This window comes from Anser cygnoides, chromosome 3 (genome assembly GCF_040182565.1).
Source record: "Anser cygnoides isolate HZ-2024a breed goose chromosome 3, Taihu_goose_T2T_genome, whole genome shotgun sequence".
Taxonomy (NCBI): domain Eukaryota; kingdom Metazoa; phylum Chordata; class Aves; order Anseriformes; family Anatidae; genus Anser; species Anser cygnoides.
Window position 1 is genome coordinate 7,393,274 of NC_089875.1, and position 26,680 is coordinate 7,419,953.

Consider the following 26,680-nt stretch of genomic DNA (forward strand, 5'->3'; position numbering starts at 1 on the left):
TGAGCTGGGGAGAGCAATGCCTGCTTGGGAGATGGTAAGGGAGAAGAAGGCAGAAGAAGCAGATAGAGAAATGAGATATCATGGGCATTGCTGGTGGATTATTACTTAACGTTCCTGCTTTGGGATCACCGGGTGATTAGTATTTTGCAGGTACCTCAGTCAAGAAGATACCTGTGGGCATACCAACTTCTCAATGTAAAAACAAACAAAATTAACCACCAACAACAGATTTAAGTATTGCAAATTGAAGCTCTTTCCATGCAGCTCAGCTTGCTTGGGAGCACTTCGCTTGAATAGGGTTTACCTGTGGGTAAGGCACTTGTTGAAGACTTGGCCTTAATTCCTGGGTTTAGTCCAGGTTTGTGATCGCCATGGAAGCTTTAATGCAGGTCCAAACCCAGAGATACAGCTTATTCCACAAGTGGATTGTATAGATAAACTCATTAATGTTTCTGAAATACTTAGGAGCCACTTAAGCATATCAATAACTTTAGAGTGTTATTACTGCGTGGACTTTGATTAAATCCCTTCATGTCAGATCTCATCTTAAACATTTACATCAAAAGCTTGTGCTTTTTAAGAGTTTTTTGTTTTTGTTTGTTCAATGTTGATTTCCATTCAAAGTTTTCAAAATCTGAGCCAGACCTCTAGCTGCTTGGAAATGTTCAAAGCTTTTCCAGACTAGTCAATAGTATTGTAGTGGAAAAAAAAATCCTTATGAAATTGAACTGTATAGAGTTTTGGCAAGTCTTAATTTTGCCCTTGGAAGCTCTGCAGGTCTCTGCAAATACAAACCTTCTTCAGCATCCTCCCTAAAGTGTTGTGGGAATCATATGGTATTCTTATTTATTTTTTTTTTATGGTAAGAACAGGGCAAACAAGTGAAAATGTCTCTGTTGCTTTTGCTATGACTAGGCTGAAACTGGGAAGTGCTTGCTTGATGTTAAGGCCAGATGAACGTTAAGAATTTGATGTAATCCTAGACCTCAGGCATGAAACTCAGCTTGACCTTTCCTGTTGGGTGCTTTTATGCAATCCTACTGGACATTTAGCAACAAGAAAGGAAACAGAGGAAGGATATCGGTTCAACCATATGTCAATGCTGGGACACAAAGTGACAGGGAGAGGAAGGACTGAGACGTGCACAAAGTCACCGGTTAAAATAAAACCTTTATAGAGGGGAATTGGGTGGCTCAGGGGACTGACATGTTTGCTGGAGGTCACTAGTTCAAATCCAGTTTATGGAAGTAGTGACCAAAAAATTATTGTGGTGTGATGGCTGATCTGCTTCCTAGGCTCAATGAGCTTTGCTCTCCTGTAGTCCTCCCTGACCTGATCACTGATCATAAAAGCATTTGCCACAACTGGCCCCCACTGGCAGATTAACAGAGGCATAATGACTCTACTGGGGGCCGAGAGGTGTCTTGTCCCTAAAAGCCAGCTGCTCAGCCAAAGTCAGGAGCCTGTGGCAGGGCTGTGTGGGAACGTTTGCAGTGACACAGGGCTGTTTTGCTGTGGCAAGGAAAATACCGACTTGGGACTTTTTTAAACAACAAAAAACCTTTCTTGCCTTCTCCCTAGAAGAGAAGTGGAGCTTTTAATCCCTTAGGTTCCCCCCCACACCCCCAATTTTAAAATGAGTCTTGAAAGACAAACTTTCCACAAGCTTTTCTCTTCTAAGCAGTCAAGGAAAGCACTCCTGCTCTCTCTCAATACTGTCACTGCCAGGTGTAAGGCTACCTCCCCAAGCATGCATTTAGAAAATGGGAAGGAGGTACCTGAAGCAAAATAGCATATTTTTATAAGTTCTCGAGCACCCTCACTGGCTAGTGAAGGCGTTCAGTGTATGTCAGTGTCAAATAGCAACCCACTTGAACTATTTTGGCAAAAACTCGCATTAGTGAGATTACAGCTTTCCGTAGGTTTTGTGCGAGTGTGGGCTGAAAAGCGGCAATGGGCTGGTAAGAAGTCCTCTTCTGTTATGGGCAGCATGTGTATGCTGCCACGTATGGGTTTGATTAAGGGAGCAATTTGTCTGGTGAGGACTCCAGGACTGGTAATTATGCTGCATGAGATAATAACTATGTAGGCTGGAATTTGGGTTTATATAAGACCTAGACAATACATATCACAGATAACAGACCAACAACAGTGCTGAGATGAAGATGTTGTCCCTGCTGAAGTTAGAGGCAGTTCTCTCCCTTATCTCACCAAGAGCTGGACTGGTCTCCAGTCAGATTTTCTCAGCAAAAGTAAGGCACAAAGCTAACTTCAGTGTGAACACTTTAATAAATAGCTGCTGTCTGGCCCCAGTATCATGCAGCACATCTGAAAGATTCTGTGAGTCAGGGCTGGTGCAGTGGAAAGCCTGGGACATGAGTCACATAGTCTGCCAAATGAGAAGATGCTGGGAGAGGTGGAAGTTGTGATTAGAACAAAAATTCTTGCTGCATTTTTTTTTTTATTCTCTTCACCAGAAATCTAGAGCCTGGGATATTCTGGGTTCTTTTACTTCAGACTTCAGCTTTAGAGACATTTCTTCAGTTTCATGACTCTGGCATTGGATTTAAGCTAGCAAAATGCAACAACAGCATGACATTAATTTTCTTTCAGCAGCATAGAAGCATGTCTGAAAATAGATGTCAATTTAAAAATATTATTTCAGGGCTTGCTGTGCCAAATCAGACCTTTGGCCATTTATAGTATCTGTCTTTCTGGCAGAGACTAGCTTCTGATGCTCCATATCAAGATCTGGTATTCAGTCAAGTAGGGCATAAGGAAATCTATTGTTCAAATGCAGGCAGAGAGACCAAAAAAAATAATTCTCTCCAAACATCATACCCCTGTCCTCCAAGAAAATGCAGCAAGTACAAATCTCAGAGCTGGTCTTGCAAAGCTTTGCCAGTAAGTAGTTACTGCCAATTTAAAGGGAAATGCTTTTATTGAATGAAGCTAGCACAGATGTGCGAAAACTCCTAAGTTTATATCTGGAAATTTGTAAACCAGAAGCAGTTTGATTTTCAAGGAAAACTGTAAGCTTTCAGTCACTTGTATCACAGCTTTATTATAATGCTTGCAGCCGGTGGTTTGCAGGGAGGCAGGATGCAGAGGAAGATCCTGCAGTGCTGTTTTCTCTTCAGAAGGCCCAGGAGTTGCAGCACCGCTTGGAATTTATCTTGTCTTTACCTGTAGGGCTGATCGGTTAATCTCATGTCTTTTGATTAATTTTTAAGCACATGTACAGATCTACTCCCAAAAATCACGCCCATGCACAATGGTGTTCCTCTGCATTGCAAACAGGGGCAAAAACATGGGCAAAATCAAATAAATCACAGGTTAGAGGCAAACTCCATCTCCTGTACCTTCTTGCCAAAATGGACAGATCCCAAAACTCAGGACAGAAGCACCCTGGAAACTGGTTTTGGGCTGCATTGTGACATGTCCAGTGCATCTAAACTCTCACAATAAAGAGGATTTACTTGTGGTGGTCCCTTTTTATTGACTGGGCTATTCCTTTCTCTAAGATATTTAGCATTTGGGAAGATGTCCTCAAATCTTTTCCATTTTGAAAAGTGCTTTCCTTTTCAAAATTTAGTTTTGTGTGACACACATTTCATGTTGCCGGTGCATTGGACGATAACCAGAAGTGTGATCTCTGAACAGAAGGGTGCAATGTGATAAAGCAATTTGCAAGCATTATTTTTTTTGTAGGTGATGGTAACAAGTGGCAGTCATCACTGACTAAGAGAAAGGAAACTGAGGAACAGGAAAGTGCACTGAGGAGTCCAAGGTTTTGATTTGATGCCAAACGAGAGACTGAGCTTTCTCAGTAACTGGTCCCAGCCTGGGAACCAACTCCAATAGGAACTAAATATCAAAAGCAGCCTTTCCAGCTTTTGCAAGAGAAAACTGCTTTTCTTTGAAATTAAATCAGGGTCCCTGGCAGAGGCGTGTGTTTATGTGCATTAAGCTCCTAAGCATAGCATCCTAATTTCAAGGGGGATGAGAGGACTCTTACAAAACAGGTACTGAGTGGGCTGCCCTGTGGGAAGCTCCTGGTGGCTGCGGTTGGTCTGGGAGGGCCTGAGCAGAACAGGGCAGGACCTAGCAGTTCCTTTTTCTGACCGCCTCACCACAACCGAGACAAAGCAGATGCTCTCCCTTCCCAAATTTTCTCTTTCTAAATCCAGGTTGGGGTCATGTGGGGAAAAAATATTTTTTTTGAAACCACCAGCAGAAGTATGAAGTATCATGCAAGTGGTGGAGGGTTTTTGCCGATTTGCTCAGAGTTGCTTGTTTGCTCGAAAAAACCCAAGCTAGATTCTGCAGGCAACCAGATGGGGTCTTAGACTGGGTGTGAGGAGCTTGTTTGTGGTTGAAAGCAATATTGATCCATGGAGGAGGGGGCTTCTCAGTGTTTGTTTGTCATGATGTTTCATTCTGAATCAAATTCTGTGGAAATAGTGAAGCTCTGGGCTTGAAAAAAATGGGGGGTTCGTGTGCTTTTCCTTCCATGAAACCCCCTCAGACTTTCCAGCTGTATCAGTGGTTTTAAGGAAAAAACCCTTTCTGATGTTACTCCTGTGATTCGTACAGGGGTGGCTTCACTCAACGGTCAGCTAAAAGGGATACTTAGCTTGTTGCATCCCCTGATGTTCCTCATGCAGGGTGGGGAAAAAAGGGGACAAACTGGGCTTGCTCAGTGGTGGTGAGTTTTCTTCGCTGGGAGCTTGAACCTCATGCATGGTGTGAGCACTGCAACACATGTGGCTGTGCAAGTCTTGTTTTGGGACAGGCTGGGATGGAGATGAGTGCTGATTTAACATGCACCTGGCTGGGCAGGAGGGAGGAAAATGAGATTGTGGATGCGCAGGTCACGCTGGCTCCTTCAGTGGTGCCTCAATATCCAGAAGAGCAAAATTCTTCCTACAAACTTTGCTGAGAGGTGGCAGGCACTGGCCTCATGCTGGCAAGGCAAACCAACGACCAGGGGTATGGTGGAAACCAGAGAGCTGTCATTACAGAGGCTCATGGATGCTAGCTATTTTAATAAGCTATTTAAGCTGAAACCGGTTATTTTTCTCTGCCTCCAACAGTTCCTTTAGTCAGCACATAAATACCAATGGTCCTCCAAAACCTGGGGCTGTCCCCTGCGGCTGGGTGATCCCTATAGCGTCACACACCTGCTGGCGGCCCTCGGTCTCCTCACGGCCGGGCCGCTCCCTGCCGGCGGCACGGGGTTGTCCCGCTCCACGAGGGCTGCCTGGCCTGGCCCCGCGGCCGCTCAGCAGGCGAGCAGAAGCTGCTTGCGAAATTCGGCGATTCCTCTGAGAGCTGCTTTCCAACCTGCAGTCCGAAGGCTGCCGCAGTTGTTATTGCTGTTACAACAACCTCAGGTGTGTGATCCAGTCGTTTAATCAGGTGAGGAAATGGGCGATGTTGGGGAAGGTGTGATGTGGTGTGGTGGCTTTACCACAAGAGCATTTTTTGGAGGAAGGAGAAGGGCCCCTGTGCACAAAGGCCAACATTTAACTTGTGTTTAGGGGGAAGAAAAAACAACAAACGTTACTCTGCCATGCTGGATAAGGCAAAAAGCCCTTTCACCACAAGCTGTGACTTGCAACTGCTGTGGGAATGGCGGGAAGGTGCATGCGGTGGGAAAGGGCCCTCCCTTGCAGGGGCCTCCCTCTTCCCACACAAGTTGGCCCAAAGTCGAGCCCTCAAAAGCTGCCCTGAAAAGCTGTTCCCTGTGTGAGGACAGGCACATTTGTGGCTGTCCTGATAGCCCATCTCCTTAGTGTGAATCCCCAGTACATGTGTACTTCTGTGTGTGGCCCTCGCTTGAGGCCGCCATCTTGTCCTCACCTGAGGAAGCCATTTTGTGTCGGGGTGGAGGGAGGCTGTGTGCTCAACAGCTGGTGGGGAGGGGAGGCATGCCCACAAAAAGCACGGTGGGGTGTGAGCTGTAGGAGATAAAAAGCAAATCTCCTGCTCATATGAACCCCCAGCTTCCTCTTGAACCTGGTGTTTGCCTTTGCTGTCTTAAAAGCTTCACTTGGAGATATAAATGAGCCCATAAATGTGCAGCAGGTTGGTGGCCACCAGCCCAGACCCCCCCCACTTTCCTTATTCCCCTCCAGCTGCCCCATAACATCTCTGGGTGCTATTCACACCAAAGTTGAGGGGAGTGGTTGCCTTGGGAGAGGCAAAAACTGTGTCTGGGGTGGGTGTGCATCATAACAGGTAGCACTTGGCTCCTTTATTGCCTGACCTGCAGCCCCCAGGTCCCAGGGCTCCTATTTGAGGCTGAACCAGCAGCCTGTCAGCAGCAGCCTGGTTCTGTGTCCTGCTCATGCTTGCAGCCTTGCTGCACAGGTGCAGGAAGGTGCTCGTTTGCTCCTTTTCTCTACATTATTATTTATTGTTATTATTATTATTATTATTTGGGGTCTATCTTGAGGCCAGAAAAGCAATTTTGGGGATGCTGCTTGACAGCTACTGTGCTTTGTCTCTACATTGGTCACCCTCCCAGTGTTTTTTTTTTTTTTTTTTCTCCCTCTCTCAATCCCACCACTGCATTCAAAATAAACTCTCTTCAAAATAATAGATCACCCCATATGTGGTGCCAGAGAATTTGAGTTTAACAGCACCTCAGTGATGGGGAGGGGGAAAAAAACAACACTTTGTGAAGACATATGCTGGAGAATAGCTGAGTCTCAGCTCACCAGCTCTTGTCTGGCAGAGGATGAGGAAGGAGGGGAAACGAGTGGGCTGGCAGATAATATATATTAATATAATAATTTTTATATAATATGTTTTAAAGTCTATAAAATCCTATCCTGTGACAAAAGGCTCTGCAAGCTGCCCCAGCCCAGCATGCTCAATGACCTTTGAGAAGCGCTCTTCTCAAAACAGCCCACGGGCTTGGCTCCCTGGTTTCGAGCAGTTTCACTTCTACCTCATGCTCTCGTTTCCCCTGCCCGGTGCTTTTCCAGGCCTTGTGCGGGAGCTGCTCCTCTCTGTATTTGTGGTACAGCGGCTCTAACGAGAGCCCAATCAATAACTGCCGAGAGGTGCCCGAGATGTTACAAAGGAGCTCACCCTTAGGAAGTCGCATCCTGAAGAAGTGTGGAATGAATGGACAAAGGGATTAAAGTATTTGTGGCAAAATATTAGAGAAACACATGCAGAATTAGTTCATGTGGTGTTAAATATTTTACTTTTTGCAAGTCTCTATTTAAAAAAAAATCTTTCATCTTTGTTTTGTTTAGGGTATTACAATAAGCCTGGGATTTTTCACAGTTACACATGTATATTTTCACAGCTGTTTTAATCAGAAAAAATTAATGTGCTTTTGATGGCTTGGAAATATACTGTTGGCAAAGCTTTATAAAATGGTGTTATTATGTAGCAAAATGGAAATCCAAAACATTGTATGCTTAGCATCCTATTTGAAATTCACTGTTTTTTGCAATTCTTTTGCAAATTAATTTAGAAACTCTTAGTGTCTTCACTGAAACTGGCTTTCCTATTAATTCAGCACAGGGTTTTATAAGGCTCCGTGAGTGAAGAGGGAAATATTTATCGTTGTGGGGAGAAGAAACAGGAATTACTATTTTGCCTTTAACAACATTTGCATAAGGATAAGATAAAATAGATGTCTGACCAAAAAAAAAAAAAAGCTTTCTGCTTTTAATCACTGTACTTCTTATTGTCTGTAACACATGATTGTTAGACTCTGTATTTTTCATTCTGTTAAACAATATCTTTCCATATCTGTACTACAACATAGAGTACAGTACATTTGGTTTATTGCATGGAGATGAACTGTTGAGATGCTGGGATTAAAACAAAAAGCCCACATTGGCAGGGTGTGAAAGACCAAAAACTCTGGGCAGCTCATAAAGACGGAAGCCGTCACCAAAACAAAAATATATGAAAACATGGGAAGGTAATACTATAGCAGCAAGGGAGAAACAAAAGAGATTAGTTAAAGTCTTGGCTTGCCACTGTTTGCCTTGCAAAGACGGAGTCTGATTTAAAGAGGAGAGGGGGGGAAAAAATCTGTGGATTAATGTGAACTTTAATACTGAAGCAGTGTGTGTTTACTGCTGGTGACCACAAGACATAAATCTTGTGAGCACAATGTACAATGCGAGGCAGCCCCCAGGTTTTTTTTTTTCAGCCTCAATTTGTGTGCAAGTGTGTGTTAAGTGCCGTTGAAAAATAGTGACCTTTAATAAAGGATCGTATCCTGAGACTATTTTCCCAGACACACAGTGACCTTTCAAACCAGACTGGGGTGAGGGGGTGTGGGCTTTGGACTTTGAACCGGCCAGTTCCCGCTGCGTGCCTCTGTTTGCCAGGCTACTTTTTATTGTGTCGCCGGGGAGCGTTCGGTATGCAAAGCAGGCTGAGCTGCCAGCCTCAACCTTTGCAAATCAATTTGTCTGTGCAGCCGAGTCCGCTGGAGTGAAAGATGCTGCGGCAGGACAAACTGCACCTCTTTGTGCCACCGGCGGTTGTGGCACTGCCGTCACTCACGGCACTGCTGAAAACGGCGTGCCGCTCTGGGGTTTTATTTTATTTTTCTTCTGCCTTTAACCCCTGCAGGCCGGCAGGATGGCCATGGGAAAGGGGCATGCATGTGTGCGTTTGCTGGGCCGTTGGGGGTTCCCCCTGCCTTGCGTGGTCTCAGTGCTGCAAGAGGAGCAGCTCCTCTCTGGTGAGGAGGTGGCACCCGGCAGCCACCGCCAACTTTCCTGCTGGTGCAAGGACGAGGGAGAAAACCCAACGTGCCATACGTGCCACATCATTGTTTACATAAATGTAAGCATTTGCAAAGGGTTAATGTTATTGATTTCCCCAGGCTGTCCAGGCAGCCGGGACTCTACATTAATCAGCATCTAAAAATGCCAGAAAAGACAGAGAAATGCAATTACCTCAGGTCCTCTAAATTTAAACTTCTCCAGGTGGCCCTTCCCAAAGATATGGAAATCCTTGCATTTTTCATAAAAGGGGGGCTAGATCAATTCCTCTGCAAGCAATTAATCACTTTTGTATTCCCCAAAAGACGGGGAGCAGATCTGGCCCTGGCAAAGCACTGCTGACAGTGACAGTCCCCAGTCCCCCAACAAGTGCACCAGGATGTCACCTGGTCTGTCCTCATTCAACGTCCTCGTTGAGTTGACCTGCAAAATCACTTGGGCTCATTTCATGTTTCTCCTGGAGACCTTCTGACCTGAAATTTGTTTTGCTCTTGGTTTCTGTACATGTGTATCTTGTGTGCTTTTACACCGTGTCCATTGATCCTCAGATGCTCTTTGGGCATGGTTTGCCATGTACCTGTGGACTTGTTCCTTGCCTCTTGGCTACAGAGGGCAGGTCGCTGATGGGCATCCTTGCTCAATCTGGGCTTTGACACTAAGCTTTGGGTTTGCGCTCTATTTTTGTATTTTTAACTTAAATTTTGCTTTCACTTCCTCCACATACCTGCCTGTACAGGAGCTCTTACCCTGTGGGGAAGATGGGGCAGCTCATTTCTTTCCCTGCTGTGGGTGGGGACCAGCGGCGCTGACTTCATGTGCGTCTCTTGCTGGATAGCTGCTGTGCTGCAAATGCACCTCCTGGCTTACCCTGCTGTAACTTGTCCCCTGACTCCAGGTTTAAGACAACTCATGACAAGCATTGTAACAAATAGGTACTTTTAATAAGAAGAGGCATAGGAGGACATATCTGTGGACCCAACAGCCCAGATTTGGGTCTGTGGGGTGCAAATTGGATCTGGAAACTACCAGAGAAGGATGGTGTTGCTGTATTCTCTCCACCTCCTGCGATCCCTTTCCTTTGGGAAGGAGAAGGAGGTTGGGTGAAGAAGGGAAGGGGAGAGGAGCAGTGCGGCTGCAGGAACATGGATTACTTAAACTTTAAAGAGTTTGTTTTAGACCATAAAAATGAAAAAGGGGAAAAGAATTTACTATAGTCGAGATAGGAAGTAATTATGGTCTGGGTAGAGATTTCAGCAGAGGCAGGGTCAAGGTAAGGATGGGCTTTGTCAGTGATCTGGAGGTGGTGACAGGCAGATTTATGGACCTGGGAGGCAGGAGAGGGAAAGAAAGCTTGAGTGTCAAGGATGGCTCCAGAATTTCTGGCCTTGGGAGAAGGTGAGAGTCAAGGAGAATGCTAACAGAGCCAAAGGCACAGGGCATTTCATATTTATTTTCAGTAATTGTAAATAATACTGTCTAAGTGGGGGGTGGGGTGGGAAGGCTGTTTGCTATAGTACTGAAGTAGAAGGAGTTTACAAATAGCAATACAGAGTATAATGGCTTGTGGAGAACCACAAAGGGATTTAGGTATGTCATATAAAGAATTATTGAGATGCACAGAATTTGAATATTTCATGTAGGTCAGACTTATTATTAAGGTTTTAGTAGGTGAGCTGGAAATGGGAGGCCAGTTAACCATCAGCATGGCTTGTGTGTTTTTTCTACCATGCGAATATTTGATTATTGTTGTCTGTGGGCATTAATAAAGAGGTACTGCCACAGTCACATGAGCAGGGGTTCATTATTGAGCTGACTATCAGGCTTTCACAAAGGGGGACGCTGACACTGATGACCTTTACCCAAGGAGGACTTGGAGGAGGATACACTGGATTTCCATTGTAGCATGACTGAGACCAGCTGGCCCACAGTCCTTTCCTCATGTCTGTCTGTGGAGCAGGCAGGTATTAGCTGCAAGGGGAAAGCTCGCTCTCATCCTGCTGCTCTCGTGCTCCTCCCATGACTTCCCTTGTGCCTGTGAGTCTTGCATCTGTTGGTGAATCTGGACGTAAGTGTGGCACATGAAACGTTCTTCCCATCTTAAGCACCATATTTTTGGCAGGAAATGTAGGTGCCATGCAGCGCGGTGCATGCAATCACTCCGAATTGTGGTCGGATGAAGCAGAGGAGTGGGAGGGAGTCATTCAGGTGGCATCACCATCTCCATTTTCAGGTTCTCACTTAGTGGCACACTGAAAGCACTTGCTCAGTGCAGGATCCCAGGGCTGGCTGTTCATCTCTCCATGCTGAGCAGCTCCCTTCTGGTGGCTGCACCAGCCCAGGGTGCTGTTTGAGGATGAAGAGCACTGGGGCAGCCTCCTCCCTCAGCCTATGCATGTGTCTGAGCTGGGCAGGGCAATCGCAGCTGATCGGCTTGGGCCTGCCGGACTGCAAGCTGTGGCTGATGCACCGCTGGGCCACTCTTGTTCCGCCTTTATTCCTCTCTGTATTGGGAGTCTTCAGGGTGGCACTGGGTTTTTGAACACTTACTCCAAGACCTTATTCATACAGAGAATTCATACTTTATTCATACCGAGTTTATTCATAGCATTCTGTCTTGTTAGCCCTCTGATTCAAGGCATACACAAGGCTATGAAAGGGGGGTTAGCAAGTGGATGTGTGCTCTGAATGCTAATAGCATCTGCTTTATTTTTATGTCCCTTTCCTACGAGTATATGGTGGATCAGTGTGCCCAGGTCTCGTGTAGGAGTGGGTCGTGGATGAATGGTAGCTTTGATTCAAACCAGCCTAAGGAAGCAACCAGAAAGGCTGGTTGTGGGCAGAGAGTGCAGTGCTGGAGTTGGGATAAATTTCCCCCCTCCTGTAGGGAAAAACGCTTGCAAAAGTGAGGGAAGAAATACTTCAGTTAAAAATTTTACATGGAAATTGTTGACTTTTGGGGGGCTGAAATAAAATCTGACAGTGAAGTCTGATTTTTTTTTTTTTTTCATAACACCAACCTTCCCTTTTCTCTCTTCTGTGATTCACCGGAGTTCTGGTTTTACTGAGCCACTGCGTGCATAACAGGAGTTGCTCATGGTGGGACATGATGAGATATGGTGGGAAGCTGGCACTAGTCAGAAAATTCACTTGTGAAGAGGAAAATGCAGAGGCTGATTCACCTGAAGGACAGATCTAGTGGGACCCTCTGGATGATCCAGTTCTCCAGTTGATATGGTTTAGGTTGTGGCAGGGTCTCTTCTGCTTTTAAGTGCTTGTTTCTTTGTGAATGAAAACCAAGGCCTTCCAGGGAAAGTGAAGACTTGGTGCTTCGAAAAGGAAGAACCTTTAAAAAAGGAAAATCTATTCAGTACAAAAAAAACTTAGAGATGAACCAAAGCCTGCTGGTGGAAAAATGTGGGTGGTTTTGATGGGGAATCTTAAGCATCTGTATGTGCTCCCTCACGTAACATTGTGTGACTGACTGATGCCTGGATGGAGTATGAACTGCTGGCTTTGACCTAGGAATCTGAGTGCCCTGTACTGGTGACCTCACTTTGCTGGGACAGCAGCATAAGGCAGGACGTGTTGGCTGAAAGGCCCTTCGATGCTTCCTGGCTGTATGTGGGGTTTGATCAAACCATTGGTTTGATTATGTGCTGTTATATGCAGCTGTTTCTAAGGTTTTTTTTTTCCCTAAGAGATGAGCAATTTGGGTGGGACTGACCTGTGCCTGCTAGGTTATGTTAAGAGACGTTGCTTCAGAATTTATATTTTTACAAGCTTTCTTTGATTTCCTGATCCAGCCGCTTTTATACTTTCTAAAACTGACAGCATTGTTTGAGCTGTACATCCAAGTACATCAGCAAATCCCCCAAGTCTCTCCCGCAGAAGCATATGCACAAACACTTTAATTCTTGTTTAAAACTAAGCCTTTGTGTATACCTGAGGCTTTACTCAGCCATTAAAGAGCAGCATCTGTCACCTAATAGTAATGCCTGGCAGTGCCCTGGATCAAGGGGAAATGAATGGATTGGTGCCATGAAATGGAATAGCTATAGCCCATCAATGTGGCTGGAAAGCTGCTGTTCCCAGGTTTCCTGCATCTGTTGCATTGCAGACTCTTAGCCAGGATGATTTGGGGTAATCTTGCTTCTTTCCAGCTTTAGTAATTGGAGCGATATTTGGGTAAGTGGAATAATCACAGTTTTCTGGCAGTAGAGGTTTGCAGGAGTTGGAAAAAGTCTCCAATGCTGAGAAGGTCTCTGTGGTCTGACTGCTTGGACCGAGGTGGAACAGGCGTGTAAGGGAAAGATGGATTTAATGAGGGTGGGGGTTAATTTCATTGACTAGACACAGTGTGTGCATTAAGGGAGGACTGGTGGAAAGAAATGACAAGCGTACTTGCTACTGGAAAAATAAGCAATTTCTATCCTTTTCACATGAAAACTTGCTCAAGGGCATCTCATTCCTGTGAATATTTGGGCTTCCTGTTTGATGCCAACAGTACCACTCAATCCCTTGAATGCACTGCCTCACTCTTGGGAGCCACATTTTTTTTTAAAAGATTTCAAAACAGTCTCTACTAGTACCATTGTTTTCTTTTAATCTATTCACCCAGACATCTTACTTTTTCTGCATCCTTTGGCCCGTCTTGAACGTGCTTCTTGGCTCACTTACATATCTGGAAAGACTCCTATATATATATATTAAAAAATATATGTGGATATCAATTTACTTGAAGTTAAACGTGAGCTACACAGTGAGTGTCTTTCCTGAGTCTCCTTTTCTTTCCTGTTTGATCAAGTCCTCTGTTGGTTGGTGGGGAAGCTAAGTGGATACCTAAATCATTGGAACTAAACTTCTAGGATATCTTTGAGCACTTATTTTAAGAGGATTTTTCTTCTGGGAGTGTTTGGAAGAGTTTGAGCCCAGTGCTGCTTTGGCTGAACACGAGCTGCCAGGAGCAGGAGCTTTCTTCATCCTTGTAGCGTTAGTCATGGGCACCGAGGCTGAAACCCTCTGGTTTAGACCTGGTGCCACCAGGCTAGAGGTGGGATTTGTGCACTGATGAGAGCTTCTCACACTTTCTGCTTGGGTGATATGGACCTTTGTAGTTGGCAGTCTTGCTAGGGCGATGGCTTCTGCCGTTTTAAAGAGTGCAGGGTGAGAAACAGCAGCAATTTCACTCTTAAACTTCCCCTGTCCACACTTGACCGCCTCTGCAGGTGTGTCCTCCAGCTGTGAGATGGACGTGGAGGTTACTCGTGCTGAAAGGGGCCTGTGCTGGTGAGACAAGGGGGATGGTGGAGCAGAGTCGAGGCACTGAGCCATCTCCCCATGGTTGAGCTGTTCCTGGTGGTGGCAGACCCCTCTTCTTCCTCCTTACGCCCACTGTCTCCTGCCTACTAGCCCAGTGATCCCTGTCCTGTTTCCGAAGGATGTTTGGAGGAGCTGAACCCTGCTGAGCAGTGGGACAGTGTGGGAATGGAGCTGTGCTTTCAAACCACTCACATGCGCACTTCTCTTCTGGCTCTGGTTCTTGCCCAACCTGGTTAAAAGTCTCAGGTGCAACTGGGAGGAGGTTTTGCCTTTCCGATTTGGTTTATGGTTGTCTGCAGGAAGGAAAACTGGGATTCTGCTAAGCAGCTACCAAGCACTGTATTACTGCAGTTGTGTGAAGTGCTTGAAATTTAAATAAAGGCAGTCGCCACCACCCAGCCCAAAGGCAGGAGGGAAGGGCTTGCTGGCTGGGCAGGGGTTTGACACTTTGCAGAGGTATGTGTTTCCAGCCCTTTGCTTAGACATCTGGGTAAATCAATTAACGACATGTTACATGAAACTCGGCTGTTTTTCCCTTTTTTTTAAAGAAGAAGAAAAAGTAAGAGTTGTACAAATGCCCCTTTTCTTTCTAAGTCGGTCCTTGGGGAATACAAGGAGTTAATGCTGGTATTTATAGAAACAAGCTGCACTAATAACCACCATGCAGCTGAGAGAGCACTGGTGAGGTTATCAGCAAACATGCAACAAAAAATTGGTTTTTGAAGAATTAAAGGGCTCTCATACCCCTCCCCTCTTGCCCTAAAGTGTGGGACCAGCGTGGTTGCTGGTACAGAAATAAAAGGTATCACAGGAGAGTCATTGTGTTACCAGGAAAAAAACTATCTGTCTGTCTCTCTCTTTTTTTTTTTCTTTCTCAAACTTCCTGGTTGGTCAGGCCGGGGCTGACAAAGGGGAACCAGTCGTGTCCAGACACATTGCAGACTTCTGGCAAAATAGCCCAAGCTCACGAAAATTTACACATTTCCTGGCACATGGCCAAGCCTGCTTGTAGGACTTGGCATGGATTTTCCTTCAGTTAGAAAAATCGCCTTTTTTTTTTTTCCCCCCCCCTTCTTCTCAGCAGGCCGGGGGATGGAAAGCTCCTGTGTGCTGGGTCAGAGCTGCAGAAAGAAGTAAAAGTTTGGGTACAGAGAGCAAGTGCTGCAGCTGCATGCCTTTGGTTTAGGGATCATCCCGATCCTTGATCCGGCTGTGCAGTACCTGGCTGCTGCTGCCCTCCGCGTGAAGGACCACCCCATGGCCGCGGGGATGTGGATGTCCTCTGCTGAGCACCTCCTTGGGTTGCTGCGAGTGTTCAGAGTGGCGGGAGGGACTGGTTTTATTTGGGGAAGGGGGGGGGGGGTGGGGGTATCTCTGCCTGGAAATAAAGAGTTTTGAGGAGGATGGGGTCACTTCTTGTGACCTGTGACAAAGCTCACTCTGGAAGGTCTTGCCTGGCTTGGGGCTTTGGACCAGCTCTGAGGCCTCCTCTCTGCTTCTCTGTGCCTCATGGAGGCAGGATTGAAACCAGCCTCCTGCCAGTCAACAACCGTGTGTCATTTCCTTCCCTCTGCGAGCCTCACTCTTTCCACAGAGCAGACTTTCAAATTAACATTTTCAGTTCATTAAAGATATTTTTGCAAACATTTTAGTTCTGTAAAAACTGGGAGCTCATCTGGAACTGGTCTCACCCATTCAAAACAAGCATTATTAAAAGCCCTCCGCTTTGGGTGGGCTAGGCCAGGGCATCTGCCCTCCTGCCCAGCCTGGGGCGATGCATGGCTTCCCCATGCTGCTTGGACTGCGAAAACAGACTTCTTTCCCCCCACTGACGTTAGAAAATATCTGGGGGAATGAGAGAGTAGTTTTAATACTCATATCCATTTTTGACAGCTCTCCCTGGTGTGAGGCACCCTCCCACAAATGCACCTCTTTGTCTCAATATTGCTCATATCCATTGCAAACTCCCCCAGGGTATGTGCTTGTCTCAGTTGTTGGGGAACTATGGATGTATATCCTCCTGCATTAGGCTGGGAATATAATACCAGCCCCTCCCTAGACACACGCACACTTCATGGCATGTAGTTTAGAATAACATGCAAGAGTCTGTGCTCTCAACCAAAAGCAGGGAGGGGAAGAGCTGCCTGTGCCTGGAAATGTTCAGCCCTTTGCGGGATTTCGGTGTCTGGAGGCTGGTAATCCGAAGTAAGTGGAGCAGGAAGGAGAATCTGGAATTCTGGATAAAAATTTCAAAGCACAGAAGTGATCCTGGCCCTTGGCCTTGACATACCTATTCAGGGATCCCAAAGTATCTCACTCAACCTAGGAACGGTGCTGCCTGTGACCGCCGCAGAAACACAGCTGCGAAGCAGTGGTTGTCCAACAGCGAGTAAGAGCAGTGCCCCGCAGGGCTGGAGGCGAGCTGGGCTGTGAGCCCTGGGGCCCTGGTGCTGCTGGACTGATAGAGGGTGATTGCAAAGCCCACGTTTGTGCACAACCCCTCCTGCAGGAGTAGGGCAAAGGAAGCAGATTTGGGATTTCAGGTGTATCGCGCAAGACTCATTTTTTTGGCCAGGAAGCAAAGAATGGCACATTCAGTCAAAACAGCACAGGACATCTTGTGTGGGTGGCACGCAATTACCCTGGAGCCCAGCCAGGATGCCAGGATTAAGACCAAATCTCTTATGAAACAGAACAAGGGATCTTTCATATGCACACCGTCTTTACCGATTGCATGGCTGGGGCTCCAGATTTCCACGTTCCTCACTGAGGTGGCACTGGTGCATGGACCTGCTGCTGGCTCTCGGGACAGGCAGGCTTCCCTCCCTATCTCATGTCCTCAGAAGTCATTCTTCTATTTAATGGACTGTGGGCTTTGACCATTTTAATTTGACCTAAAGGTCAGGAAAGGATTTTTACTGATCCAGGGTTTTTACGACAGATTTATTTCATGTATATGCTTGACTTTTATTCATCTGCTCTTCATGGCACAGTAGAAAGATACTGCACTGCTGCTAATTTGCTCCGTGTAATCATCTGGGTGACAAGTTCTTTCACTAAACTGTAATCTCTTCCAGGCGAGAGCCGCATTCAAATACAAACACATACGTGCAGCAGAAAGCGCAGTGGTTCTGCTGCTGTATTAAAGTTCGTTTTACCACTTACTTCCATTTGTCCGGCTCTTGTTTAATCTGCAGTGCCCTGTGTTAACAACATGGAGCCTTCTTTGCACGGGGAGCTCAGTCTCTCACTCACATGGGCATTTGCGTGTTGCCGTATGAACTACCTGTACAAATAAGGATCCAGAAAGTACACAGGATTTGGTGGATTTTATTCTCAGCTGAGGGGCAGAGGCGCATGAACCTTTTTGACTTTTGGATGGTGGGTGGTGGTGCTCTTCAGCTTCCTCTCTGCTTGTGAGGAAGCCCCGAGGAGCGATCCCTGGCGCGAGCCAGGTACCCTCTCCACTTCCCTAGATACACCCTCAGCGAGCAAACAAACAGCCGAGAAGGAAAACCCACAGAGGGAGCTGCTCTCTCAGATTTGGGTGGACAAAGGAGGGGAAGTTAAAACTTGGACAAGATGAGACTTTTTTTTTCCCCTGAGAGTTCATTTATTTTCTTTTCCAGCTCACCCCCCTATTTCTTCTACATACACATGTACGCACACATGAGCACATGTATGCATGCTTCTTGCTCTTTTTGTCCTTAAGAAGATTTTCAGATGTTTGAGTAGTGGGGCCCAGGGCAGCTAAATCACAGCAGGAGGCACCCAGCAAGGCCTGTGCTGTAGAGCATTAATGCATCCTGGTGAGGCTCCTAGGATGCCACGTGGGAGCACTCTTGTGAGGACTTTCTTGTCCGTGGGCTGTACTCCACGGCTGCCCTAGAGCTGCCCTAGCAGCAGAGCTGGCTGCAGCATTTGGGCAAGATGTCTTGCCTCTTACCTGACGGGTTCAGACCCGAAGGAGATTTATGCAGTTGCTCTATCTACAGTCCACTTAAATTCCCATTGGTGTCAGATGCGTCAGTCAAGGAGTGCTATAAACTCCGGAGGACCTGGGATGAGCCTGGCAAATCTGCAGAAGAGGTTTGAGATCAAGAGGTAACACTTGGGCTGTCTGCATCCACCTAAGCCTGCAATGTGGAGGAAAATCTCCATGCTGAAGGGAAAGCGTTCCTGGAGAAGGAAAGGCAGCGAAGGTGCACCCCATGGTAAGCCTCAAGTTCCCCTTTTGTAGGCACGTAGTTTGTAGGGATGGTTGTTAGATGGGCAGCTGGTGGGTCGGGTCTGCACAGCAGGATGGGAGCCTCAAGACCTGGGGACCCTTGGCACAGATTTCAACCAACTAGCCGTGTTCACTGGTTTTTAGTTTGTTGGTGACTTAAGCTTCAGGTCAAGGTTTATCTCTCTTTCTGGAAAACAATTTGCTAAAGCACAGCATAGGAAGGTGCCTGTATTTCATGTGTTGGAAGCCTCTGGATGCAGAAGCAGGGATGGAAGTAGGTACTGTGGGAGGCTGAACTAACTGGCCGTAAGAAATTGCATCAGACTTGGCATGGTGTCTCAGGTAAACCATAGGAAAGGGTTATCTGGATAGGTCTGCGTGCGTTTGTGATGCCTTCTCCTCATAAATTTCTGCAAGTATGCACTAAGTGAGACTGAGGTTTGAATTTTATGGCAGAGGTGTCTGTCCCACAAGTACAAACATCTAATTAGACCTGACATAGCAGAGGCATTTCCCTGACATTTATGCCACACTCTTTCAATCCTTAGGAGCATGCAGTCTTGTGGGAGGTGCAACAAACAATGTCAGAAACAACATAACATTCTCCATTAGCCACGACCCCTGGAAAAAAAAAAACACAACAAAAAACACCCAGCCCTCACACTACTTTTTATTAGGCACACTAAAAGTGAAAGCAGAAGGGTGGGGCTGGGTTTGTCGATCTTCACTTGTAGGAAGAAATAAAATGGCTCATTTAAATTCTTAAGAACTGCATAGGAGGCAGGAGACACAATGAGTACCTTGGAGAAGAAAGGCCATCAGCTGAACAAACTAATCACATGGTAATCAAAGGGGAGTTTTACAGAGCCAACTGAGAAGTGCTTTAGAAGAAGTTCCAGCTAGGCATAGCAAAAGCCCTATCAAGTGACATTTTTAATAAATTATAGAGTAAAAAAAAAGGCACAAAGGAATGTGTAGCAAAAGGGAAAGACAACTCTAAGACTTTCCTAAAAGGTACACGCTCTGAATCTGTGCTGCCATCAGTTCCACAGGGAACTGGGCAGGTTTTCACTGCTGAGGATAACTCTGAAATCCCATTTTGCCTGTGAGCTTGGTTCTCCCAAGGGGTATTGTCTGGGCTTGGAGGGACCTCTGAAAGTTTGCACTGGAGGTTAGGTCCTCCAAGGAAGTGGATCCCACAGCAGTGTGTCAAAAGGGATGGGGAACCAACCTGCAGGACCAGGGGCTAGTGCGCTCATCCACAGCATCTTCTCTGGTAGCCTGGCCTCATGGGTGCTGTGAAGGCATGAGCTGCCACGTGCTGAAAGATTACTGACCATTGTTCCGAGCAGTCACATCTACAACAAGACTTAAATAGAAATTAGTAAGTATTTGTGTGGGGCAGGTCACCTTCAAAGCACTGCACAAGCAGGCTTCGCAGCACTGCTGCATGGGGGGACAGTGACCTTTGTGATGGTCAGTTTTAAAGGTGAACTAGTCAGGATTTCAGTTTTGTCAGCAAAAGTGACATACAGTATCATTTGCGGTAAACAGGAAACGAAGTTAAAAGACAAGGCAGGGAACAAAGTCAAAAACAACCAGTGCTAACGCTCAAATAGGGAAACAGAAGGTGAGAAAAGACTTAAACAGAAACGTCCCAAACTGAAGAAAAGTGATTGATTTTAATCAAAAGAACTAAGTTCTTCTCTGGTGTAACTAATACAGGCAAAAGTTATACTATGTGGAAATTTGGCCTCAGGGAAAATTTCTCGGGGGGGGATATAGGAGCTCAGAAGTACCTCATGCGTCCTGGTGGAGACCTCTGAGCGAAAATTCATTTTTGGAGGGCAGGAGCGGTGCCCTGTAAGGAGCAAAGTTTGGGGTCAGACAGACATTAAAGTATCTGAAATCAGTGTCCAAAATGTGTTTACCTAAATCGCAAAGCAGTACTTGCAAGCAGAAGTTTGAATAAGTCGTCTTTGGGGTTTTTATGGATGCTCCCAATCCCATCCCAAGATACAAGCAGGTTCATATGGCTTTAATATTTGTCTTTAAAATCTACCAGTTTGGAAAATTTCATTTTAGAAAAGCTAATCAGAATTCGTGCGTCCTGATGCAAACTCACTTTGCTTCAACTTCTGTTGTTGGTTTTCATGTCTCTTATAAATAAATTAACAAAAGCTTAAAATTGATGTCAGTTTTAGAGGCATGAAAGCAGTCTTACCTGTGAGCAGAGGGCAAACATGGAGCAGAAGCAATTTTTTGTGGTTTAATTTTAAATCCATTGGAACAAAAGTACTGGGAGGATCCTAATGGGAACTATGACATAACCTTAAATGTAGGCTAGTGTGGCAAATTCAATGTTGTTGTAATTGCCGTTTTCTGTTATTACAGACTCCAATTTGACCCATTGCCTTTGCTTTCGCTTTTTCCTTCAGCTGTTTGAGTTTTGTTAGCTTGCCCAGCAAACAGGGATGTTGAAGAGAAACACTATGTGAATTGGTGCAGGTAGCAGCTCCGGTGGCTTTGAGGCTCTTTCACTTCTGGTCAGCATTGCAGCGGTTGCTTCTTCCCTTTTCTTGCCACGAGCAGCAGGATGTTCTAGCCATAGTAACTCTGGCTCTGCTGGCCCTGGAGAGCAGCTCAGAAATGGGAGCTGAAATTGTTCCCAAAGCCAACAAACTCCAGAGAGAGCTCCCAAGACGAGACTTCTTTATTCCTGAGGTTTAAGCCAATCTACTGCTCTTTCATTGGCATATCTGGCTTTGTGTTGTGGACGTGCTTGTCAGTAGAGGAAATTGTAGGTAAATCTAGAGCAACAGGAGTGTATCAGACTTGCAAAGCTAGACACTTGTACTTCCATATGGCAAGAACTTATATGAGTTCACTCAGCTGCTTGAAGTTACTAGTGTATGTACACAGCTTGCTGAACAAGCATCTCTGTAGGCGTCTAGGACTGTAGTGTTAGCTGCCTGTCCTGGAGGGAAGGGAGAATCTCCCCCCTGGGAAATGTTCCTGTTGGACCTCAGGCTCCAGCTGAAGCAGTGGGCACTCTCATCTTTGGCCTCCTGTTGCAAAACCAGAAATTAATGCGAAAAAGCCCCTCTGTCTGTTTTTTTGCATATTGATTTTCCATTTCAGCTGGACCACTGGGGCCACGTGGTCCTGCTGGGGTGGGAGCCCCAGGCACAAACCCTTGCACAAGTATTCTTCCTTCGTGTGTGACCACTCGTCAGTCTTTGAAGATACCCTGCATTGTTGTTAGCTTTACAATGAATGCAGCTTCTTCTGGGGAGAGCTTTTACAAGCAGCAGGAGAGTTTGTTCACTGCCTTAATCGCTTGGATTAGAGTCAATCCTTGGTCAGCGCTGCTCCCCGGAGGCTGGACAATGAGATTTTGGCTTAAATTTCTGAATGGGGGGGTTGCCTGCGTGTGGTTTTGAAGAGGGGACAGTGCATATGTGGCACACCGTGTGTGCACGCTCTCATTGCACATCACCTTCTGTGGCCAACAGCTGGAAGACCCCAAAACTGCCCCTGTTTAGGTGAGACATGATATGCAGACACGTTGGTGAAACACAAAGCACACTAGTTTTCAGACTGTGAATATTTGAAAACTTGCTTTGACTTCATTGAAAATACAAACCTGATTTTTTTTGGCAATAACAGCAATTTAATGCAGATTATTTTTTTCTTTCTCAGAAGCATGTGGAAAATCTCCTTCCCTTTTCGTATGAGAAATACTAAAATTATTTTTTATGACTTCCTAGAAGCATTCAGATGACATAGAAGCTGAAATTTATGAGCAAGCCTCTCCTCACGCATGATGTGCTTCATCCCTCTACCCCCGCTCCCTTTTGCTAATTTTGTAAACAAAAGTCACCGAGGTTGGAGAGAAGTAAACACAGATATTGCTTCCACCAATAACAGTGGGAACTGTGATTTAAATTGCACCTGTTCCTACCAGTCTAAATTATTTTTAATCATGGTGAGAGAAAACCGGATCATGAAGCTTTGTCCTGCAGTGAATGCAAGTACCGGCTCATCAGGGAGGGCACGGCTTCCAGCCTGCGCCACGCCATTCTTCTGGCGTTTGGTATGGGGAAGCTGTAGAGCTGCAACCTTCAAGTGTGTCTGAAAGCTCATGCATGCTTTTCTCAAACTCTAAATGCAGCAGGAGGATGGGGCTGAAGGCTTGAATACTTATTTCTAAATACTTCTACATGAATGTTTTTGATCTGCTAAAAGGAACATTTCCAATCTCCCAAATACATCGAGTGCTCTTGGGGCACATTATTAAGACTGGTAGAAGTGACACCGTGCCCTCACCTTCAGTGAGCTGTTTCACTGTGGGCTTCAGCATTTCTTGTTCGGGCTCATGAACCCAACTTGGTGTATGCAAGATGAGGAAGGAAAAAAGTTGTAGATAAGGCTAAAACTACTTTGGAAAATTAGCCCTGGAAGTCTGAGTTGTGTTCTTACATCATTCTGGGGTTTGAACACTGACCAATGTAATTAATGCTACTGACTCTGGTGAGCCTTGTTGCGTGTTTGTCCATGTCAGGGAGGCAATAAAAGCCAAAGACTTTTAATTTTTATTTTTTTTTTAAATCAGTTCCTACCAATTTTGCAGTGGTGCAGTAAAGTAACTGAGTTCAGTGGAATGACTCCTGACTTAAGTGGGTGTAACCAAAACAGCACAGTTTTTACCAGGCATGCCTGCTTGAATTTTCTGAGCAAGGAATTTGCCGAGATTCCTGTAAAATCTTCTGAAACCCCAGTTACCACTTAGCCCCCGAGGCTCTGACTATCGCTATGGGCCCACGTGCTGATATCGCTGGGGCAGGCAGTGCTGGGGAGGGGACAGCCAGACATCAGCAGGACCAGACCCCCTCGCTGGATGGCAGATCTGGGAGCAGTGCTTTGAGCTTTGACACCACTAATACTGCAGAAACCAGTGTTAATGCAGTGGACTAGCTGTGGACCAACCATCTCCCCTCGAGTTCAGAAAATCAACCAGTAAAATACCCAGATAACTGCATGTAAGTCAGCAGATATGAGTAGATGCTCCACAAAGTGCATAAAATAGCTGCTTAAAGGTAACTTTGGGTGTGTTTGGTAGCGGGAAAGTCATGCAGCTCCATTAAAAAACATGGGTTTTACCACCAGTTTAAGTCCTCATTTCTTATCCTTTATTATCTCATTTCTAGTTTATCTCCCTGGCCTAATTTGTTCTCGCTCCAAATGTCTCCATTGACTTTAATTAAGCTGTTTCTTGGCAGTGTCTTTAAGAGAAAAGGCTTTGAGGAAAAAGAGCATTTCAGTGTAGCAAAAGAAGGTGGAGCCAGGGAGGTGAAGGTGAGAAATGGTTTTGCCAAGAGCTGCCATTAAAAGAAATTATATACACGTGTATATATATCTGAAAGATGAGCAACTGGCTTTTCCTCTGGTGGCAGTATAGATTTCTTTTCCTTTTTTGAAGGAGACTGCACTTTCTGGGCACATGTTCCCCTGGACTGGGCGCTTCAGCCTGGCTGTGTGCAGGAGGGTCCCTTGCCAACACAAACTTCATGGCTTTTGCAGATTTCGGCTCCATTGCTGCAAAACTGTTCAATGTCAGTGGAGCAAAACTGTGAGCAAAACCTGTGTAGCAGCAGGGCTTTTCCTGATGTTTGAAGATCTCGTGTGTTGGAGGCGACCTGGTGGCATTGCTCGTTCCTGGCCACTGCAGGCATTGGAGCCGTGGTGGGATGCCAGACTGGGGAACTGGTGCCCAGGGTCTGGTCTCACCATGATTCCCGACCGAGAGCACTTGTCGGAGAGTTCATATCAGAAAGTAGAGGGATGAGGAGGGATATCCCTGAATAGCGAAAATTACCTGCTGAAACCCCCCCACGAGGTGATTAGAAATCACATATTTTCCGTGGTGCTGTTAAATTGCAGATTAAGCAGTGAGTGTGATAAAACCCTATAGAGAGAAAAGGTCCATCGGTGAAGGAAGGGGGTGGCAGGGACAAAGGGAAACCTGCAGACAGCAGCGTGGTTTTGTTCAAGTGTTCACCTCGTTTGGTGTGCGTGCAGGTGTTGAAGGGCACGAGCACGGAGGTGGTCGAGTCAGTTACTTTATCAGTCGTAAAGAGGTAATTATGACCCTTATTGGACTGAAGACTGTAAAAGGAGACTCGATGCTAGTATTTACTGTATTTTTCTCCCCCTCTATTAAAAGGACGACGAATTTTGAATTATGATAATAGCTGCGCTCTTGGTTTAGGACTAGCCTCCCTGAAATTTTCAGGACCACTAATTTGTGGTTACTCCAGTGTTAGAATGGACTCAGTGGTGGTGGCCTTTAGACTGACAATGCAGTAAAAGTTTAAAGCTGCAACTGCTTCAGAGCCAAAGAAAGAGAGAAGATTGAAACCTAAAGGTTAGCATGAAATGCACTTTACTGTTATCTATGAGAACAAATGAGTTAAAAAAATTTCAAATACCAGAATACCCTACAGGGAGGAGATATAACTATTAAAGGGCTGTTATAGCTGCAATAAATGTAGGAACAATAAAAATAAATTGATGAAGTAAATGTCAGCACTGTTCCCCTGAGCTGCCCCCACACCTTTGTCCAAAAGTAGAACATCTCCAATTACAGAGGGTGGAATCAGCCTTCAATGACAATATGACAAGGACAGAACATAGAGCAGTGGCACAGGGAACACAATTATGCACAGCCTTGAAAAATTGTATCATAGTGCAAAGTATGGAAGAAATCAATTAATGACGAAGGGCCTCCACTTCTGTCTAATAATCCTGTAAGGGAAGGATAACCATCCTCCCCTCCTTGCATTGAAAAGGGAGAAGGAAACAACAAGAAGAATGAATATTGCATAAACGAAATTCTGCATAATTCTGCGGGTCAACATTTGCACACTTACAGTGTGCGAATACTCCTCTTTACCCGTTATTATTTTCAAAACTGTAGCTTTTAAGAAGGTATTTAAATGAAACCCACTTCATTGGTTAAATAGCCCATTGAAAAAAAGATTTCTTTGGTGAAAAGGCCAAAGACAAGAAAAGGAGACAGCTCAAATCCAAAGCCATGAGCTGAAAGGGAAATGCAAAATTTAGGAGTAAACAGAGTAGATGGTAGAAGACGATTTATCTTGTGCAATTTACAACAGGTGCTAAACATTACGAAAACCAGAGCTATTAAGCAATCAAATTAAGCTATAATTAACAGAAGAAAACTGTGCAGGAATTCTAATTAATACATATCTGAACACATCCATGATCCCCTCCGACAGCTCTGCTTTTTCAACCCCTGCCACTACCCGAGAATAACTTAAGGGGTCATACTTTGGGAGTGAGTGGGGTTTCATAGGTATCAGTGGCTAGTGAGATTCCCCACGACAGCTAGAGCCCCACGTGCTGGCTTGAAGGGAGATGCTTTATTTTGGGGGCAGTATGCTGAGGTGGCAGGAAGAAAGATCGCTCTTTCATTTGAAGGTCCGGTTTAGAGCAGACTTTAACAAGCTGGGGTTCATCTTCTGGTTGTTCCTCCTGCTCTCTGTGGTGTTCCTCCATTCATGAACCCCGTTGCCTGCTTTTCTGTTCCCTGTGAGGCATTGTCTCTTCCTCACCCTCTGTTTCTGAGTAAGCACGTGGCTCAGTCCAAACATCTCTGCAGATATCAAGGAACTGGGGAGCAAACTCCATTTTAACTTTCTTTAACCTTTAAAAAAAATAAAAATAAATAAATAATAATAAAAAATAATACATAAATAAGAAAAGAATGAATTTCTTCTAGCCTGGCTCACTGTTTTCTATTTACTAGTTCCTGTCTCCATGCAGAAATCAAAAGCATAGCAATGTGGGATGTGCACTGGGTTCCTGGGATGTGCAGGGCTGTGCCTGAATGAAGTGCTCTGGTGGATGCACCTGAAGATAGGAGAGGACAGACAACCAGAACTTCTTCGTGAGCTTTAATTCCTGCTTTTCCAGGGACCTGACGTGTGGTTTTGAATGAGACAGCGGATGGCATGTGTGTCCTGGTATTCCAGGTGACTAACAGGGGTGTGAGATGGCTGGGGTTATGACAAGTTTGCATGGTTTGGGTTGAAAGCAAAGCTCGACTCCCTTGTCTACAGGCTTCCCAAAACTGAGATAACAGTGCTTCCCCACCTCACCGTAGTGTTGTGAAGATCAACTGGTTAATGACTGCATGGCACTTTCCAGTACTATCATTATAGTACTATAGACTCTCTGAGGGAGGATTTGTTATTTTTACAAAATTAATTGTAAATCCAATAGAAAATAATTCAGCCTCTGAAATTCTGGTGAGATAATTATTGTGAAGACGGTATTAGTA

General features: G+C 45.5%; 1 long non-coding RNA gene across 2 annotated transcripts in view; it reads left to right on the top strand.

The window, feature by feature from the left end:
- Nucleotides 1-3,115: 3,115 nt before the first annotated feature.
- Nucleotides 3,116-26,680, top strand: part of LOC106036620 (uncharacterized) — a 214,954-nt gene continuing 191,389 nt past the window's right edge. For both annotated transcript variants that reach the window (XR_010830016.1, XR_010830017.1), the window contains exon 1: nucleotides 3,116-5,421. This is a non-coding gene — a long non-coding RNA (uncharacterized lncRNA). The remainder of the gene's footprint in view (nucleotides 5,422-26,680) is intronic.